At 41.4% G+C, this 19,079-nt stretch overlaps 1 protein-coding gene across 1 annotated transcript in view; it reads left to right on the forward strand.

The window, feature by feature from the left end:
* STXBP6 (syntaxin binding protein 6) overlaps nt 1–19,079 on the forward strand; it is a 107,597-nt gene that overhangs the window by 49,021 nt on the left and 39,497 nt on the right. The window lies entirely within an intron of this gene.

Here is a 19,079-nt window from a genome sequence, read left to right on the forward strand (position 1 = left end):
AAAAACATTTTTGCCCAGATTTCTGCTTTACGTTTTTAATCCAAGAATATATTGGTCTATCCCAATCGTTTTTATGATCCTGCGACACCCTTGTGCCTCTTTACACACTATACATTGCTATAAAGAAAAGATTTGGTTATACATACACTTTATAGTAAACTTGTCTTAATCTATTAGGGATTCCAGCAACTTATAAATCGGGTATTACGTTTTCTCTAGTATTTTTTTTTCATCTAAAAGCACCAAGGATCTCATTTCTTGGAATACCATTCTGTACAAAGAAGGAACAAAAGAGGTTCTGAGCACACACGAATGTGTGGAGCTTATAACAACAAATGGCCGCATAATGTGGTTGTGGGTGTATGGTGCAACCCAATTGAAATTGCATGGGCAATAAGATGGAATGTAGTCTATGGGAAAACCCATCATTTATATATGAAGCCCCAAAGCTATTGTGAAGGACCCACAAAATCCATGTATTCTATATATTGATTTTACATAAGATGTGGGCACGCTGGCTCCTCATGTCGAAGAGGAGATAAGACCAGGCTTTCAATTGTAGTCCACATTAGACACCTCTGCCTTTCAGTTCATTGAACACGATTGAATTACCTCTTTAATCACTCTAATACTAAACTTTACACACATTGAATTTGCTTCCTTGGTGGCCCTTTCGGCAACACCTGGATCAATAGAAGTTGATATAGTTAATCAACTTATGTCTAAGAAGACAGTGAAAAATTGTCCACTGAACAGTAGACTGGTTTGTAAGGTCAGCATTAGTAAATGCACAGCATACTACAGAGTGACTTTAATCAGCCCATGGGCAGGCAGGTAATTTTTGTTAATAGCACGTTGCCTCCTGCATTTCCATTGAATAGCACGCAACGTTTACAGGCTACTAATTAAAATATCAAGTAGGAGATTCCTTGCTCATGCAGTGTCTGTAAAATAAAACCGTTACTTTCTACATTTTCATGGACTCTGAGCACTGCATTGTAAAGCATGTCTTTTTCTTGACATAAAGTCAATGCAGAGGCTTCATTTTCTACGCCCCCTTATTCAGCTCCTAAATTATGTGTCTGCTAATAAGATTCTATTTTCATCTCCACCAAAATTTGCTGGTTAAGTGAATGAATGTCTTTTTAAGGGATGCTATCTTTAAGCACCTCAGCTTTTGTACCTTTTATAGCCCATATGGACCAGAGCAGTTTCCACTATGGGCCTGTTTGTTTGGTGATACAGTCATTACTTAAAAAAACAAAAAAACAAAAACAAATTCTTACATTTTATTTCTTTTTATGTTCTACACAGAAAAATAATTAAACCTTTTTTTCAGTTTTTTGGTCCATGTTTAGGAAATAGCTAATAGTTTTGCTGTAAATAGCGTCCATTTTATGACATAATTTATGTTTAAAACTATACTACAATTATGTTTCTGGCAGTTATGTTTCTGGCAGTTATTTGCAAATGAAAATAATTGTTTTAAATTTTGTGCATTTTCATGTGATGCAATGCTGGAAAAAACAGGAACAATATCTATATAGTATAAAATACACACAAACACACACACACGAAAACTCAGCAGAAGAATAATGGCTATAGGGATTGACTAAGGGTTAAATAGGGGTTTCAATTGGAATTCAATTTATTTAAAGTGATATTAAAGGCAATTGAATAATAACATATAAATAACAAACATGTCATATATACCTGCTCTGTGCAATAGTTTTTCACTACTGGACCCTCCCTCCTGCCAAGTGCCCCCAGAGCAAGCCGCTTGCTGTGGGGGCACCCAAGCAGGCTTGCTCCTGAGTTGCTGTTCTACATGTCCATTCACACACACACAGCCACAGCTCAGCCCCGCCCCCTCTCTCACTGGCTGTGACTGACAGCAGCGGCAGCCAATGGCTCCCTCTGCTGTCTCAGCCAATGAGGAGGGAGAGTCCCTGGAGATCTAAGGCTGTCATGCACTTTGCTGGATCGTGATGGGACTCAGGTAAGTAATTAGGAGGGTTGGGAGCACTACTGCACACAGAAGGTTTTTTTACCTTCATGCATAGAAAACATGAAGGTTAAAAAATATGAGTCTTTACAACCACTTTAAAATTTTAAAATAAAATAAAAAATTACACTTGCAGGCTATCTGCAAGTGTATTTTACAGATGCATTTTGTTAGCTGCTCCTGCTGTGCAATAGAAAGATATTCATAGCTGTCATTTTGAGCCTATGTTTCTATAAAGTGTCTCTCGGCAAAAATTATGTCTCCCTTACAATATTTCTATACTATATACGCATTGACATAATCCTTTTTTTTTTTTTCATGGCCTCAGTTATTGTAAGAAAAATACCTGGTGATCCTGCCTTTCCCTAGAACATAACTGTGTTTTCTGCCCAGGGTCAACAACACTATTCAGTCTCTATTCAAATGGCTGTGATGCCCCGCCATGTCAGTATCTGGAAAAAGAGTCTCCTCATTATGTATGCATCATGTCTGCACTAGTTTTTCATCAGCACACATGTTCTGCCACATATAGCTCCTCCCACCCTCATTGGCATTAAGGAGCAGTTCCTGTCCTGATGTCGCTGCTCAGGGAAAAGTGGCACCTGCCATTATCCAGTGAAAGGGCACATACCAAGGCTTGGTGGTCATGTGATTACACATAAGCATAAAAAATTAGGAAAAAAAACCCTGCACCAATTAAAAATAAATATCTAAGAGTCTTAAAACGAGATACAGTGAAGGAAATAAGTATTTGATCCCCTGCTGACTGCTGATTTTGAATGTTTGCCCACTTACAAAGAAATGATCCGTCTAAAAATCGAATGGTAGGTGAATTGTAACACTGAGAGACAGAATAGCAATGAAATATTCAAAAGAAATGCATGTCTAAAAAATTATGCACTGATTTGCATGTTCATGAGGGAAATAAGCATGTGATCCCCTTCACAAAACATGACTTAGTACTTGGTGACAAATCCCTTGTTGGCAATCACAGAGGTCAGATGTTTCCTGTAGTTGGCCACCAGGTTTGCACACATCTCTGGAGGGATTTTGGTCCACTCCTCTTGGCAGATCCGCTCCAAGTCATTAAGGTTTGGTGGCTGACGTTTGGCAACTAGAACTTTCAGCTCCCTCCACAGATTTTCAATCAGATTAAGATCTGGAGACTGGCTAGGCCACTCCAGGACCTTAATGTGCTTCTTCTTGAGCCACTCCTTTGTTGCCTTGACCATTTGTTTTGGGTCATTGTCATGCTGGAACACCCATCCACGGCCCATTTTCAACGCCCCGGCTCAGGGAAAAAGGTTCACACTCAAGATTTGATGCTACATTGCCCTGTCCATCGTCCCTTTGATGCGGTGCAGTTGCCCTGTTCCCTTAGTAGAAAAACACCCCCAAAGCAGAATATTTCCACCACCATATTTGACAGTTGGGATGGTGTTCTTGGGGTCATAGGCAGCATTCCTCCTCCTCCAAACATGGAGAGTTGAGTTGATGCCAAAGAGCTTGATTTTGGTCTCATCTGACCATAACACTTTCAACCAGTCCTCCTTTGCATCATTCAGATGTTCAGTGGCAAACTTCAGAAGGACCTGGACATGTGCTTTCTTGAGCAGAGGGACTTTGCGGGCACTGCAGGATTTCAATCCTTGTCAGTGTAGTGTGTTACCAATTGTTTTCTTTGTGACTGTGGTCCCAGCTGCCTGGAGATCATTGACAAGATCCTCACGTGTAGTTCTGGGATGATTCCTCACTGTCCTCATGATCAGTGACACTCCACGAGGTGAGATCTTGCATGGTGCACCAGACCTAGGGAGACTGACAGTTGTTTTAAAAGATGTTATAGTGAGCGCGACTTAAATGCAAAAAGTGTATCAATATATATATACACAAAAACGTTAGTGAGCAGCTGATACACCGTAAAGGTAACCAAGTAAAACCTCCAAATCAAACATATATATTAAATAACTGGTGCAGCGCTAAATACTAGAGCACAGTTTATACACACAATATATAAACATGCATGATATCACTCTATGGTGATCAATAAATACAAAAGTTCAGTGTAATAGTGCGGATCATGCAGAGATCCCAATTAAAGGTGAGTGGACGTCCTGATCCAAGGTGTGATGATAGGTGTGATCACACAAATAGGTGAAAAACGCACTCACCAGATGTGCGTATAATCTACGCAATATGTAATCCTGCGTCACCAGGCCATAAAACGATCATCAGATCCCAGATCAGATTGTACCCAGGTCACCATCTCAGTTCCACAGAAGTGAAGTCATCTGAAACCGCTACCAGGTATCACCACCAGGGTCCTGAGTCCTCCAGATGGGCACTGCGAATGATAGCACTCACACAGAGTGCCCAATAAGAGACCTCATAGCGTGATACTGCTTTAGATGCGACACCTCATTCTACTCAGTGCGTCAGCCCGCAGCCAGCTACAACAACCGGCTTGTTGTAGCTAGCTGCGGGCTGACGCACTGAGTAGAATGAGGTGTCGCATCTAAAGCAGTATCACGCTATGAGGTCTCTTATTGGGCACTCTGTGTGAGTGCTATCATTCGCAGTGCCCATCTGGAGGACTCAGGACCCTGGTGGTGATACCTGGTAGCGGTTTCAGATGACTTCACTTCTGTGGAACTGAGATGGTGACCTGGGTACAATCTGATCTGGGATCTGATGATCGTTTTATGGCCTGGTGACGCAGGATTACATATTGCGTAGATTATACGCACATCTGGTGAGTGCGTTTTTCACCTATTTGTGTGATCACACCTATCATCACACCTTGGATCAGGACGTCCACTCACCTTTAATTGGGATCTCTGCATGATCCGCACTATTACACTGAACTTTTGTATTTATTGATCACCATAGAGTGATATCATGCATGTTTATATATTGTGTGTATAAACTGTGCTCTAGTATTTAGCGCTGCACCAGTTATTTAATATATATGACAGTTGTTTTGTTTTGTGTTTCTTCCATTTGCGAATGATTGAACCAACTGTTGTCACCTTCTCACCAAGCTGCTTGGCGATAGTTTGGTAGCCCAGTCCAGCCTTGTGTAGGTCTACAAGCTTGTCCCTGACATCCTTGGACAGCTCTTTGGTCTTTGCCATGGTGGAGAGTTTGGAATCCGATTGTTTGATTGCTCCTGTGGACAGGTGTCTTTTATACAGGTAACAAAATGAGACTAGCAGCACTCCCTTTAAGAGACTGCTTCTAATCTCAGCTTGTTACCTATATGAAAGACACCTGGTAGCCAGAAATCCTGCTGAATGATAGGGGATCAAATACTTACAGTATTTCCCTCATGAACATGCAAATCAGTGCATAATTTGTTAGACGTGCATTTCTTTTGAATTTTTTGTTGCTATTCTGTCTCTGTGTTACAATACACCTACCATTCGATTTTTAGACTGATCATTTCTTTGTGAGTGGGCAAACATTCAAAATCAGCAGGGGATCAAATACTTATTTCCTTCACTGTACTAAAAGAAATGACAGAATGTAATGCCTATAGACTTTAAGAGGGCAGTGGAATGCCCATAGACAATAATGGAACAGAAGGGAATGCCCACAGAGAATAATAGAAAACAAAATATAAATTCATTTTGCAGGCAATTTTGAGAAACATAGCAGTTTCACCTTTCCCATAGGTGTTCCCCAAGTAGAGTAGCAGATTGTAATAGCTAAATTATTTGGGATTATAGTGGTTTTCTAGGGAAAGACTGATAAATGACAAAGGAATGCCCATAGAGTATAATGGGAAGCAAAATGTGACCTGGAGTCAGACCCATTAGACATATCACGTAAATCTATAGCAGACATACTTTGCAAGTTCAGTGGTGATGACTAAAATTGAGATTAAGTGGGAGTATTATTGTTTTATGTGGAATTAAAAAAGTGAATAATGAAATGGAATGCCCATAGAGTATAATGGAAACAAAATATGAATGTATTTGCAGACAAATCTGTGCCATGTAGCAATTTAACATTTTACCACATGGTGTTCGTTCCCCTAGTAGAGTAGCAGATTGTAAGATTGAAATTATTTTGGGTTATAGAGGTTTGCTAGGAAAAGACAAAGGTAAATGATGGAATGCTGATAGGGTATAATGGGACATCAGAACCATTAGATATAGCAAATAAATACTTAGCTGACATACTATACAAGAAAACAATATTAATCCCAGTTAATCAAAATTTTAGACATCGCCACTGAATTTGGAGAGTATGTCTGCTGAGGATATATGTGTAATGGTTTTGAAGTCAAATCACAATTTGCTTCCCATTATACCCCATAGGCATTCCTTTGTGTCGTTCTTCTGTCAAAGGCATTCCTTTGGGCATTCTCTTCTGTCATTCACCTTTGTCATTCCATAGAAAACCTCTATAATCCTAAATAATTTCATTCTTACAATCTAATACTCGGAGAACATCTGTAGGAAATATTATTTTGCTTCCCGTTATATTCTATAATCATTCCCTTCTGTCACTCACCTTTCTCATTCCATATAGAGCAATGATAATCCTGCTTAATCTCAATTTTAAACATCACCACTGAATTTGGAGAATGTCTCCTAAGGATTTATTTGAATGGTTCCGACTCCAGGTCGCATCTTTGTTCCCATTATACTTTATGGACATTCCTTTTTGTCATTCACCTTTGTCATTCCATTGAAAAAATTTGGGATTATAGCTGTTTTCTATGGAATGACAAAGTTGAATCACAGAAGAGAATGCCCATAGAATATAATGGAAAGCAAAATATGAAATTATTTGCAGACAAATCTGTGTCACGTAGCAAATTAACCTTCACCACATGGTGCACCCAAAGTAGAGTAGCAGATTGTAAAACTGAAATAATTTGGGATTATAGCTGTTTTCTGTTTTACAATCTGCTACTCTACTTGGGGAACACCATGTGGTGAAGGTTAATTTGCTACGTGACATATTTGTCTGCAAATCATTTCATATTTTGCTTTCCATTATATTCTATGGGCATTCTCTTCTGTCATTCACCTTTTGTCATTCCATAGGAAACCGCTATAATCCCAAATGATTTCAATTTTACAATCTGCTACTCTACTTTGGGAACACCTGTGGGAAAGGTGAAATTGATATGTTTCACAGGTTTGTCTGCAAATGAGTTTATATTTTGCTTCCCATTATATTTTTGGAGCATTCCCTTCTGTATTTCACTTTTTACATTCCATAGAAAATAATATTATTCCAACCTAATCTCAGTTTTCAACATTACCACTGAATTTGGAAAGTATGTCTGCTAAGGATTTATGTGATATGTTTAATGGTTCTGACTCCAGGTCACAATTTGCTTCCCATTATACTCTATGGCAGCCATCACCAAATGGCGGACTGCGGTCCAGATGTGGACTGAGTCAATGTACCTCCCGGACTGACCACGGTTGAGCCATTTAGGAGCTGGTCCTCCCCAGCTGCCGCTAGCACTGTCTTCTTTGCAGAGCCGACATAGGGAAGCCGCACAACAATGGATGGAGGGCTGTAGCTGGCCCAGTTAAATGATTTCTAGGACTTCCCTGCATCATAGCAACCAATCCGTTAACTGGGGCAGCTCCCGCCCTCTGTCCATCACTGTGCTGCCCTTCCAATGTCAGCTCTATTCCTTTTCTGCGTTCCGCCCTCTGCACTGTAAGGTAGGACAGGGAAGTGGGATCTGTCACTACTATGAAGTGTGAGGGAAGCCGGGGGTGATGTGAAGGGGGTCCAGAAACTGTAATGTGAAGGGAAGGGGATGATCTAAAAGGGGTGGGTGAGGACAGGAATGTGAAGTGAGTGTTCTGAGGGGGGTTCTACGAAGGGAGGCTGGGGACTGCAGAGTGAAGAGGGGGGGTTCTATAAAGGGGGTGAGGACAGGAATGTGAAGGGGGGCTGGGGGTGAAGGGGGGGTTCTTTAAAGGGGGTGAGGGCAGCAATGTGAAGGGGGGCTAAGGACTGCAGAGTGAAGGGGGGTTCTATAAAGGGGGTAAGGACAGGAATGTGAAGGGGGATGCTATAAAGGGGGTGAGGACAGGAGTGTAAATGAGGTGCTATAAAGGGGGTGAGGACAGGAATGTCAAGGGGGTGCTATAAAGGGAGTAAAGACAGGAATGTAAATGGGGTGCTATAAAGGGGGTGAGGATATGAACGTGAAGGGGAGTGCTATAAAGGGAATGAGGATAAGAATGTTAAAGTGGGCTGGGGACTGCATTGTGAAGGAGGGGTTCTATAAAGGGGGTTGATGATTGCAATGTGAAGGGGGGTTCTTTAAAGGGGATGTGAACAGGAATATGAAGGAGGGGTGCTATAAAGGGGGTGAGAACAGGAATGTGAAGGGGGATGATATGAAGGGGGGCTGGGAACGGCAATTTGAAATAGGGTGGTGATATAAAGGGGGTCCAAGGAAAGGTCAGTGGCCTTATTTAATATTGCCAGCAGGACAGACATAATGAATTTCCCTACTGAAGGCAGAACAATAACATTTATGTATATGCCTAAAGGGACTGTCCCCATGGAGAAAAAATAAAATAAACCATGCTCCTCATGTAAAACTATGTTTTGTTTCTAGTGGATGCACTGTCTTGAAGAGCTGTAGGTGCCTCTACTGTCCAACAGGTCTATGTCCTGTAGTGACCTAGGCTCCATTCACCCTAGTCTGACTTCAAAATCCATGCAATTTTCATTGCGAATTTACAGCGCAACTTAATACAACTTTGATGTAACTTTTGATGAGTGCAACTTTGGTGTGACTTTGGCCTTTGACCAAGGATGATTGCTTATGCTGTACAAAGTCGCACACAATTCGCATGTATATCATTCATGTGGGACTTTCATGTGTGTTTAGAGGGTTTACATTAAAGTTTTTGGCTCTCAAGTCACATGAAAGTCATACCAAAGTAGTGCAGGAACTACTTTCAAGTCGCCGGGACTTGAAGGCGCTTAGATATGAATGGTACTCATTGGGAAACATGGGGTGCATCTTTTCATGGGACTTTGGACCCCTAAGTCACATGACAAGTCGCACAAGTGTGAATGGACCCTTAGGGGTTTGCAGAAGGAACCACAGTTCCCAGTGAGGGACCCATTATTCGATGAGCCGAAGTCTGTCGTTTTATCAACTTCTGTAGAAGGGACATGTTGCAAACTTGTCCTGTCCTGTAGTGACTTAGGGGTTGCAGGAGGAACCACAGTTCCCAGTGGGGGACCCATAATCCAATGAGCTGAAGTCCATAGTTTTATCAACATCTGTGGGAGGGTCATGTTGGAAAATTTGTATTGATCTACAGCAGCAGCCATAGCTTAAAGTACTGGGACAGTGGCAGGTCCTGCTGTCAAAATACAGTGACCTTGGTGGGGGTGATTCCTCCATCCACCTCATTAGTGTGGACTGAGAAATCTGTCTGAATGGGAAAAAAAAAGTAACCATACCATTCATTGCCAGCTTTTTTTACCCACTGCCTGCCAGAAAAATATATTATTCTACATGATGTGTGTATATATGTGTGTGTGTGTATATATGTGTATATACAGTTGTGTCCAAAATTATTCAACCCCCACTGAAATTGAGTGTTTTGGCCAGTTTGACATTGCTTTTGATCATTCAGTCATCTTGCTTACATTTACATTAAAGAGGCACTTGTAGGTCAGACAAATATAACATAACAGTTATAATGAAATAACCACAAATGTCTTTTCTGTGCTCACAGCATTATCAGTTTTATTCAACCCCCAAGTGACATTCAATCTTAGTACTTAGTACAGCATCCTTTTACAGTTATAACAGCTTTTAAACGTGAAGCATAGCTTGACACAAGTGTCTTGCAGCGATCTACGGGTATCTTCGCCCATTCTTCATGGGCAAAGGCCTCCAGTTCAGTCACATTCTTAGGCTTGCGCACTGCAACTGCTTTCTTTAAGTCCCACCAGAGGTTCTCAATCGGATTTAAGTCTGGTGACTGCGATGGCCACTCCAAAATGTTCCAGCCTTTCCTCTGCAACCATGCTCTAGTGGACTTGGAGGTATGCTTGGGATCATTGTCCTGTTGAAAGGTCCAACGTCTCCCAAGCCTCAGGTGTGTGACGGACTGCATCACGTTTCCATCCAATATCTCCTGGTACTGAAGAGAATTCATGGTACCTTGCACACGCTGAAGCTTCCCTGTACCTGCAGAAGCAAAACAGCCCCAAAGCATGATTGACCCTCCACCATGCTTCACAGTAGGCAAGGTGTTCTTTTCATCATAGGCCTTGTTCTTCCTCCTCCAAACATAGCGTTGATCCATGGGCCCAAACAGTTCTAATTTTGTTTCATCAGTCCACAGAACACTATCCCACAACTTTTGTGGTTTGTCCACATGGCTTTTGGCATACTGCAGTCGACTCTTCTTATTCTTTGGAGACAGCAAGGGGGTACGCCTGGGAGTTCTGGCACGGAGGCCTTCATTACGCAGTGTGCGTCTTATTGTCTGGGCTGAAACTTCTGTACCCACATCTGACAAATCTTTTCTCAGTTCCTCAGCAGTCACACGGGGACTTCTCTCCACTCTACGCTTCAGGTAGCGCACAGCAGTCGAAGTCAGCATCTTCTTTCTGCCACGACCAGGTAGCGTTTCAACAGTGCCCTTTGCCTTGAATTTGCGAATGATGCTTCCTAAGGTGTCTCTTGGTATGTTTAACATCTTTGCAATCTTCTTATAGCCATTGCCCTTCCTGTGAAGAGAAATCACCTCTTCTCTTGTCTTCCTGGACCATTCTCTTGCCTTCACCATGTTTGTAACCACACCAGTAAATGTCTAGAAGGAGCTGAGTATCACAGTCATTTTAAAGCTGCCTAATTGGTGCTTATTATGCTTGATTGCTGCTCGGTGACATCCACAGGTGTTTTCAATACCTGATGGAAAGCACCTGTATGAACCTCTGTTCTTCAGAGTGGTAGTCTTTAAGGGGTTGAATAATTGTGGCAATGAAGAAACCACATAAGAACCATTTACTACTGTATTACATAAACAATTGATGTCATTTTAGTTGCATTTGGGTAGTTACAACGTCCTTGTAGGATTTGATTCTGAATACAATTCCAAATGTACACTATAGTCCCTAAACCCCTTTACAGCATTGGGGGTTGAATAATTTTGGACACAACTGTATATATGCCAAAAGTATTGGGACTCCAAATCATTGGATTCAGGTGTTCCAAACACCTCCATGGCCACGGTTGTATAAAATCAAGTACCTAGGCATGCAGACTGCTTCTACAAATATTTGTGAAAGAATGTGTCTCTCTCAGGAGCTCAGTGAATTCAAGCGTGGTACTGTGATAGGTTGCCACCTGTGCAATAAGCCCATATGTGAAATTTTCTTGCTACTAAATAGAAGGTTTGTGTCTCCCAGTACAGTCTCAGGAGCATGGAGGAAATTCCAGGAGACAGGCAGCTACTCTAGGAGAGCTGGACAGGGCCTTAGAAGGTCCTTAACCCATCAGCAGGACTGGTATCTGCTCCTTTGTGCAAGGAGGAACAGGATGAGCACTGCCAGAGCCCTACAAAATGACCTCCAGCAGGCCACTGATTTGAATGTCTCTGATCAAACAATCAGAAACACAGTTCATGAGGGTGGCCTGAGGGCCTGACGTTCTCTAGAGGGCCCTGTGTTCACTGCCTGGCACCATAGAGCCCAATTGGCATTTGCCATTGAACACCAGAATTGGCAGATCTGCCACTAGCACCCTGTGCTTTTACAGATGAGAGCAAGTTCACCCTGACTAATGTAAAAGGGTCTGGAGAAGCCATGGAGAATGTTATGCTGCCTGTAACATCGTTCAGCATGACCATTTTGGTGGTGGGCCAGTGATGGTCTGTGGAGGCATATCCATGGAGGGATGCACAGACCTCTACAGGCTAGACAATGGCACTCTGACTGCCATTAGGTATCGGGATGAAATCCTTGCATCCATTGTCAGACCCTTCCTGGAGGATGAAGGAATTGATACTATTGGCCCTCACGCTCTTTTGACCTAAATCCAATAGAACACCTCTGGGATATCATGTTTCGGTCCATCCGATGCTGCCAGGTTGCACCTCAGAGTGTCCAGGAGCTCAGTGATGCCCTGTTCCAGATCTGGGAGGAAATACCCCAAGACACCATTCGTCCTCTCATTAGGAACATGCCCCGACATTGTCAGGCATGCATACAAGCACGAGGGGGCCATACAAACTACTGAGTACCATTTTAAGTTGCTGCAATGAAATTTCAGCAAAATGGACTAGCCTGCTGCATAATTTTTTTTACTTTGATTTTCGGGGTGTCTTTGAATTCAGTCCTCTGTAGGTTGATAATTTTCATTTCCATCAAATGGTCAAACATCCTTATGTTCCTAACCCTTTACCCAGTATAGATATCCAGCATGATATTTTTCCCCATTGAGATCTGATGTGTTTTCAAAGTGTTCCTTTAATTTTTCTGAGCAGTGTATAAACTGCTAAATACCTTTTCTCATCAGCAGTTAGACCAGTCTTGTGACTTCTATCAGTGTTCAGCAGAGCACTGGTTAAGGTTTGTAGGGGGAGTTTTCTCTAGGAGGATGCAGAACCCTTTACCTCTGCCTGGACAGTGCTGATTGGCCCCATGCTGATCACATGCACTCTTCCAAGTAAAAAAACAAAAAGAAAAAAAAAACCTAGCAATACATACTAAGTTGAGCATGTGCAGTGTCGCCACATGATATGTCTTTTCAGGAGATAAGAGAGGGGCACTTGAAAAAGGGGAGGATTAGAGATGTCAAGATCAACAGCATTTTTACGCAGTGCAGAGGATTAACCCCTTAGGTTCCACAGTGCGTATAACAATCATTATTATTATACAGTATTTATATAGCGCCAAAGGGTATGCTCAGCGCTGTACAGTAGCAAGGGGGGCAGAACATGAGACAAGAAAGTAACAAAACAGTACATGAGGGAATCGAGGGCCCTGCTCTTTCGAGCTTACAATCTAGGAGAAATGCTTTACTGCATATACAGACTGATTTTACTGTTGTGGGTTTAGCAACACTTTAAATGATGTTTTCGTGGGTTTTGTTTAGTGCATTGTTGTTCACCTCTGAAGACTATCCTATAAACATATAGGCTCAATAGTATTACCTCTAGTAAAACCTGCGCTTTGCAAAAATTAAATAGTACTTAAACGTGTTCATCTGGAAAAACCACATAATATTGTGTTTCTAACTCCCTAGGAGCTTGCTACTATTTTTGAACTGCAGCTATTGATTTTTTTTCCCCTCTTTCCTTTTAATGGTGTTTGTGCATCTATACTAACCACAGAGTTATCCACAAAACTTATTTGTGAGCTTAATCCTGAAAACTGGAACCGGATGTTAAAAAGGGTGTAACCTGCAAAGATTGTATCACGGTCACGGATTTTATACAAGCAGATCCTTTGTATTACTGTATGCTGGTGGACTGCATAGGAACCCTACTGTCTCACAGCTTGGCTTTCTTCCCATTTATTGTACTACTGGAAGGGGAGAGGTAATATCTGTGTGTGTAAGAGAGTGTTGACACGTCGCATGTATGCCCAAGATTTTTTGTTAAGTATTTTTGTCATGCATTTTAGCGCTACAGGAGGAATACTCACAAAAGACTGATGGATTTAGAAGGGAAAGCAGTTGCAGCCAGGTGCCTATGTTATGCAGTTTTCAAATGCACAATTCAAATGAACAAGGTCTAGAATTGTCGATTTACTTTACAGTATAATTCATTACTGACAAATTTCAATCATAGGAATCTCAGCGTGCTTGACTTGTGTATTGACAAATGGTGGGTGGCTCCTTATCATATTAATGGGGTTTTGGTTGAATGTTTTTGGTAAGCTATTAATGCTAATGGCACTCTGCACAAACTGGAAATCGCGCCGCACTGGAAACCACATTGCAATCGCAGTTCCCGTGAGGACTGCGATTTCTAAGATGCTGTAGGTACCATTTCCCTGTGTTTCAGGAGGCACGGTAGCCATAAAATTAATGGGCTGCAGTGCCAGCCCAAGCCGCGGCTCTCGGAGCCGCACAGATGTGAAACCTAGCCTAGGGAAGTAAAACTGAGAAAACCATCAGTTATTTTTACTAGCAGAAAATTCCAAAGAAAATGTTCAATTACAATAAGCTGTCCTGGTGCTGAGGCTCCAAAGCATCTCCATACTATAACACTCCTACAATGTTTGGCTGGTATCATATTTGCGATGTTGAATGCAGTGTTAGGCCCCTTTCACAAGGGCGTTCCGTATGTCTGTTTTTTCATCTGTCCGTTTACGGATGAAAAACGAACCCCCATGTATTTCTATAGACTTGCGGATGTAAATGGATAAACATCGTTTTACATCCGATAATGTCCGCATACGTTAACATCCGTTTTTTTGAATGGAAGAAAACCCTATTCTTCCGCAAAAAAAAAAATGGAATGCGTGAAAAACAGATGTCAACTGATGTAAACATATAAAAACGGATGTAAATGGATGAAAAAACTAATGTAAACAGATGAAAAATCGAATATAAACTCATCTGTTTTTTCTTTGGAAAAAAAACGTGGCTGAACTGAAGAAAAAACCGTAACGCCCGTGTGAAAGGACCCTTAGGGAGCCCATGGATGAACCAGTTTTTTTCATTCAGCCAGTGGGTTGACCAAAAAAATGACTTGATTCCCCCATCCACACACTGTAGATGGATGGGGGAATCCTGCAGCTGAGCTATTGTATTCTGACAGTGAGGAGACTTCCTCACCGTCCGAATACACTGATTAGTGTTGCAGGCTGATCGAGCGGGGAAAATCCAACAGGGTGATTGTACAGAAGTTGATTTACCGATCGATTTCTGTACAACTTTATTACCCATACATGGATCAACACTCAGGTGGTCCCTGCTGAACTGACTGAATTTTGACCCATGTATGACCACCATTAGTATTACATCAGGCACAATTTTGTGTTTACACATATATAAATTTTTTCTTTTCTTTTTTTTTAAATTATCACATTTCCTCTGTTCTCAGCTGCATGAAGAGAAACTGATCTTCCTAGTTAATGGCTGCATGAGGGAAGGAGAGGGGGAGAAGTCTAACCAGGACAAGTCTGATCATTTGGAGAACAGGCTGAGTTCCCAGCATTGCTAGAGTACTGCCTACAGTGTGCTCTTCTGCTTAGTGTGGTCAGTTTTTGATAGGAAAGCAGAAGGACTGTCTTTCACATAAAGGAAGACAAAGAGAGCAGGATACGTTTTCATACAAGTACATGGTACAACAGGCACATATCAGGGATATAACATGTTGGGTTTACATATTCTTTTACTGTCCCTTTAAATGCCCTATGAGGCTTTCTTTTCATTGGCAGTTGGTGTTGGAAAACCTTGTTTAAAAAAAAATGACATTAAAATAAAAGTTGTATTTAACTCATTTTTTATATTTAAATTATTTCCAACATGTTTTCCAAACTTTGTGTCAAATTAGAACAAGTGAAGATAAGAGCAAATGCTTTGGTTGTGTTTTATGTAGTAACCGTGCAAACATTACATTTTGCTGAGTTCTTATCTCTTTGTACAGAGAATTGCTTTTCTACATTTTTTTTTTCATACATGTATTGGAGGATGCATCAGTAAACCTGTAAATACACAATTTAATACAAACATGTAGAAATATACATAGAAAGCACACCATAGTTTCCTTTTTTGCAAACCCTGACTTTTTAGAAGCTTGTCATACGTGTCTTTCCTAGGCTGCTGTTCTCTCTGGATTTTCTCCAGTTTATCTCTCTCCTGGCAGCTGTGTCTGTCACTGGCTGGTAGACTGGTATTTGGCAGCTCAGTAGTGTTTGTGTTTTATTCAGTGGGAGAATGCCAGGACTTGACCCAGAAGAAATTTAATTTGAAAAGAACAGAAAATAGCTACATTAAAGTCCTGTCCTTGGCAATCATTTTGAAAGCACTATCCTTCCTAGATGAAGATAGAGAAGCCAATTTGAATCTTGTTTCCAAACCGCATAAGCATGGTAATTACTCTGCCGATGTTCCGATGAGCAGTACTGTTTAGTTTTTATTTTAAAGGACAAATGTTGCCAGGTCAAAGTCACTAGTAGCAGTCTAATATTCTATTATCTTAACCATACAGGACACAGGCTGAGTATTCATAGATCGTCGGTTATAAGCTGGTACTGCTGGGTGATTGGATACTGGCAAACTTTTGAGAATGGCAGCACAGTGGCTATATGGTTAGCACTTCCGCCTGGCAGTGCTAGGGTCGTTGGTTCGAATCCCAGCCACGGCACCTCCTGCCTGGAGTTTGCATGTTCTCCCTGTGCCTGCGTGGGTTTCCTCTGGGTACTCCAGTTTCCTCCCACACTCCAAAGACATGCTGGTATGTGAATTGGATCCTGTCTAAATTGGCCCTAGTATGTGTATGTAATAATGTAAGTTAGGGACCTTAGATTGTACACCCCTTGAGGGTTAGGGACTGATGTGAACATATAATATATATGTAAAGCGCTGCGTAAATTGACAGCACTATATAAGTACCTGAAATGAATACTAAATAAATAACCCTACCGCATTCTGAGTCCTCAGCTTTTTGCTAGCATGCTGAAGTGGTTGTAAACCTCAGATATGATACTTGAGACATACAGATAATTGTCATTTGTGTCTGCTGCGTCATTCCTCTGCAATTAGCATGAGTTACTGCTGAAAGGTTTCCGGCCTCCAAGAGAAAAATGGTGACTGGGAAGGGATCTCCAGCTGATTGACAGTCCCAGCTCTGTTCCTGTGAGCTGTGTGAATGGGGATGTGTCTCTTCCCACCAATCAGCTCTCAGAGCTCTTGTACAGTGTATAACTGCAGCTCTCCACCCCCTTCTTTGTAAGTCTGTGAAAAATCCTTTTCATCTCTGAGCTTTAGAAGTATGTGCAGGACAAATGGCTGCAAACATATACAACGTATGTAGGGGGTTTTGTTTCACCTCTGTGTATCAACTGAGGCTGGTCATTTCACCAGGTATAGGTAAGGGGTTACAACCGCTTTAACACCTTCCCGCCCAGCCTATAGCAGATTGACGGGCATCATATGATGTCCTGTCAAAATGAGCCGCTCACACGGCCACGGGGCTGCGCAGCCGCACGATCTGTCACCAGCTGTGTCCACGGGACACAGCCGATGACATATCACAACACTGGCCCGTTGCCAGTGTCATGTGACTGCTGTGACCAATCACAGCAGATCATATGTCAATTGTATACAATGGATGGTTTCCTGTCATGCTATCCATTGTATACAATTATGTTGTTAGCTGTGACTGGTCAAGGTAGTCGCATGATACAGACAGGGCCAATCACAGCTCATCTGTATCATGTGATCAGCTTTGCCTAATCACATCTAATCACAACAAAAGCCTGAATTAATCAGTTTCATTCAGTAACAATGATTGCAGATATCATTGAAATACATTAGTAATAGCAATCATAATGAGTTAAAAAAAAAAATCCTGATCACTTGCCCAGAGTAGTTCAATGTTATTATGGTAACGTATTGCTTTGGTCGCAGTGTGCTGAAAAATAAAATGGTAGAAAAATGTAATTAAAAAATAAGAAAAAATAATAGAAACATTTGAAAAACAAAATACAAATTCAATTATTATTCTTTTCATCAAAGAAATGTAGCAGAATATATTTTGACCTAAATTTATGAAGAAATGTTATTTATTTGCAAAATGTTATAACCGAAACAAAGAAAATTGTGGGTTTCTGTTTTTAAGGTATTTTTTGTTTAGCAAAAAATAAAAAACTCAGTGGTGAGTAAATACCACCAAAAGAAAGCTCTATTTGTGTGAAAAAAATTATAAAAATGTAATATGGGTACAGTGTTGCAAAGCGGCCTTCTTGGTTTCTCTTTAGTCTGTCAGACGTTTATCTCTGAGCTGGCAGCTCTCTCTTGTAAAGAGTCATTCTGCATTCTTTATAAAGACAAGGTAGTCTTATGCCCAAAACCATCCTTTCTTCCTAAGGTGGTAACATTCTTTCACCTCAAAGAAACAGTCCTTCCATCTTTGTGCCCTACTCCAAAGTACTGAAAAGAAATTGCTCTTCCTTGCCTGGATGTAGTTAGAAACAGAGTCTACCTCAAAGCTACAGTTTAATTAGTGAGGCAGTTCCCTATTTGTCCTACCCTCAGGGCCTCGCAATGGACATCCAGCTTCAAAGTCAACCATCACTAGCTGGATAAAACAACTTATATACAGAGTATACTCTAAAGGAAATACCTTCTCCTGTGTCTTTTATGTGCTCACTGTAGCCATATGAAGATAAAAATTTCATATGGGTACAGTGTTGCATGACCGCGAAATTGTCATTCAAGTGTGACAGCTTTGAAAGCTGAAAATTAGCCTGGGCAGGAAGGGGGTATAAGTGCCCAGTATTGAAGTGGTTAAGGTGATTGACTTTCTCCCTTACAGCAAAATCACTCTTAGCTTTACTACTTTATTATTTTATCTTCAGATTCGTCAATTAACTCTTCACTGTCTTCTAATCCAACAATAGAAGCAGTGCATTCAGATCGGACCAAGCTTGGTAAAACCTTTAGAGCCATACCCTAACCCCATGCTTTGTTTGGGCACTGGATTCTGAATGGGTGCTCACCTTGGCACTTCGTGCAATACGTGTAGTTAGGCACAGGGTGCTGTACAGAGCCAGAGTCCATTCCTATGGAACCCAGACCCTGATGCCCACCATGGCAGGTGAAGCGTAGACCCTATATTAGGACCAGTGTCATGGATAGGTAAGACAGGGTCACCCAGATAGCCTCCGTTGAGACTGTTTCATTCTAGACCTCTTCAACACAACATCTTGCAGACCTAGAACAAGCATGCTTCTCCTCTCAACCTACCTTTTTGCTTCTGTACATACAAGAAAAACATTCTCTAGTTTGATAGCTTTCCAGCTCAGCCTTAACAAGTGGGAAGTCTTTCCTTCTTTATCACTGGAAATTGATAATTACAGATGCCAGTCTTTCGGGCTGGGG

This window comes from Staurois parvus, unplaced genomic scaffold (assembly GCF_062004578.1).
Source record: "Staurois parvus isolate SC_StPar_1 unplaced genomic scaffold, SC_StPar_1.0 ptg000104l, whole genome shotgun sequence".
In the NCBI taxonomy this organism is placed as follows: Eukaryota; Metazoa; Chordata; class Amphibia; order Anura; family Ranidae; genus Staurois; species Staurois parvus.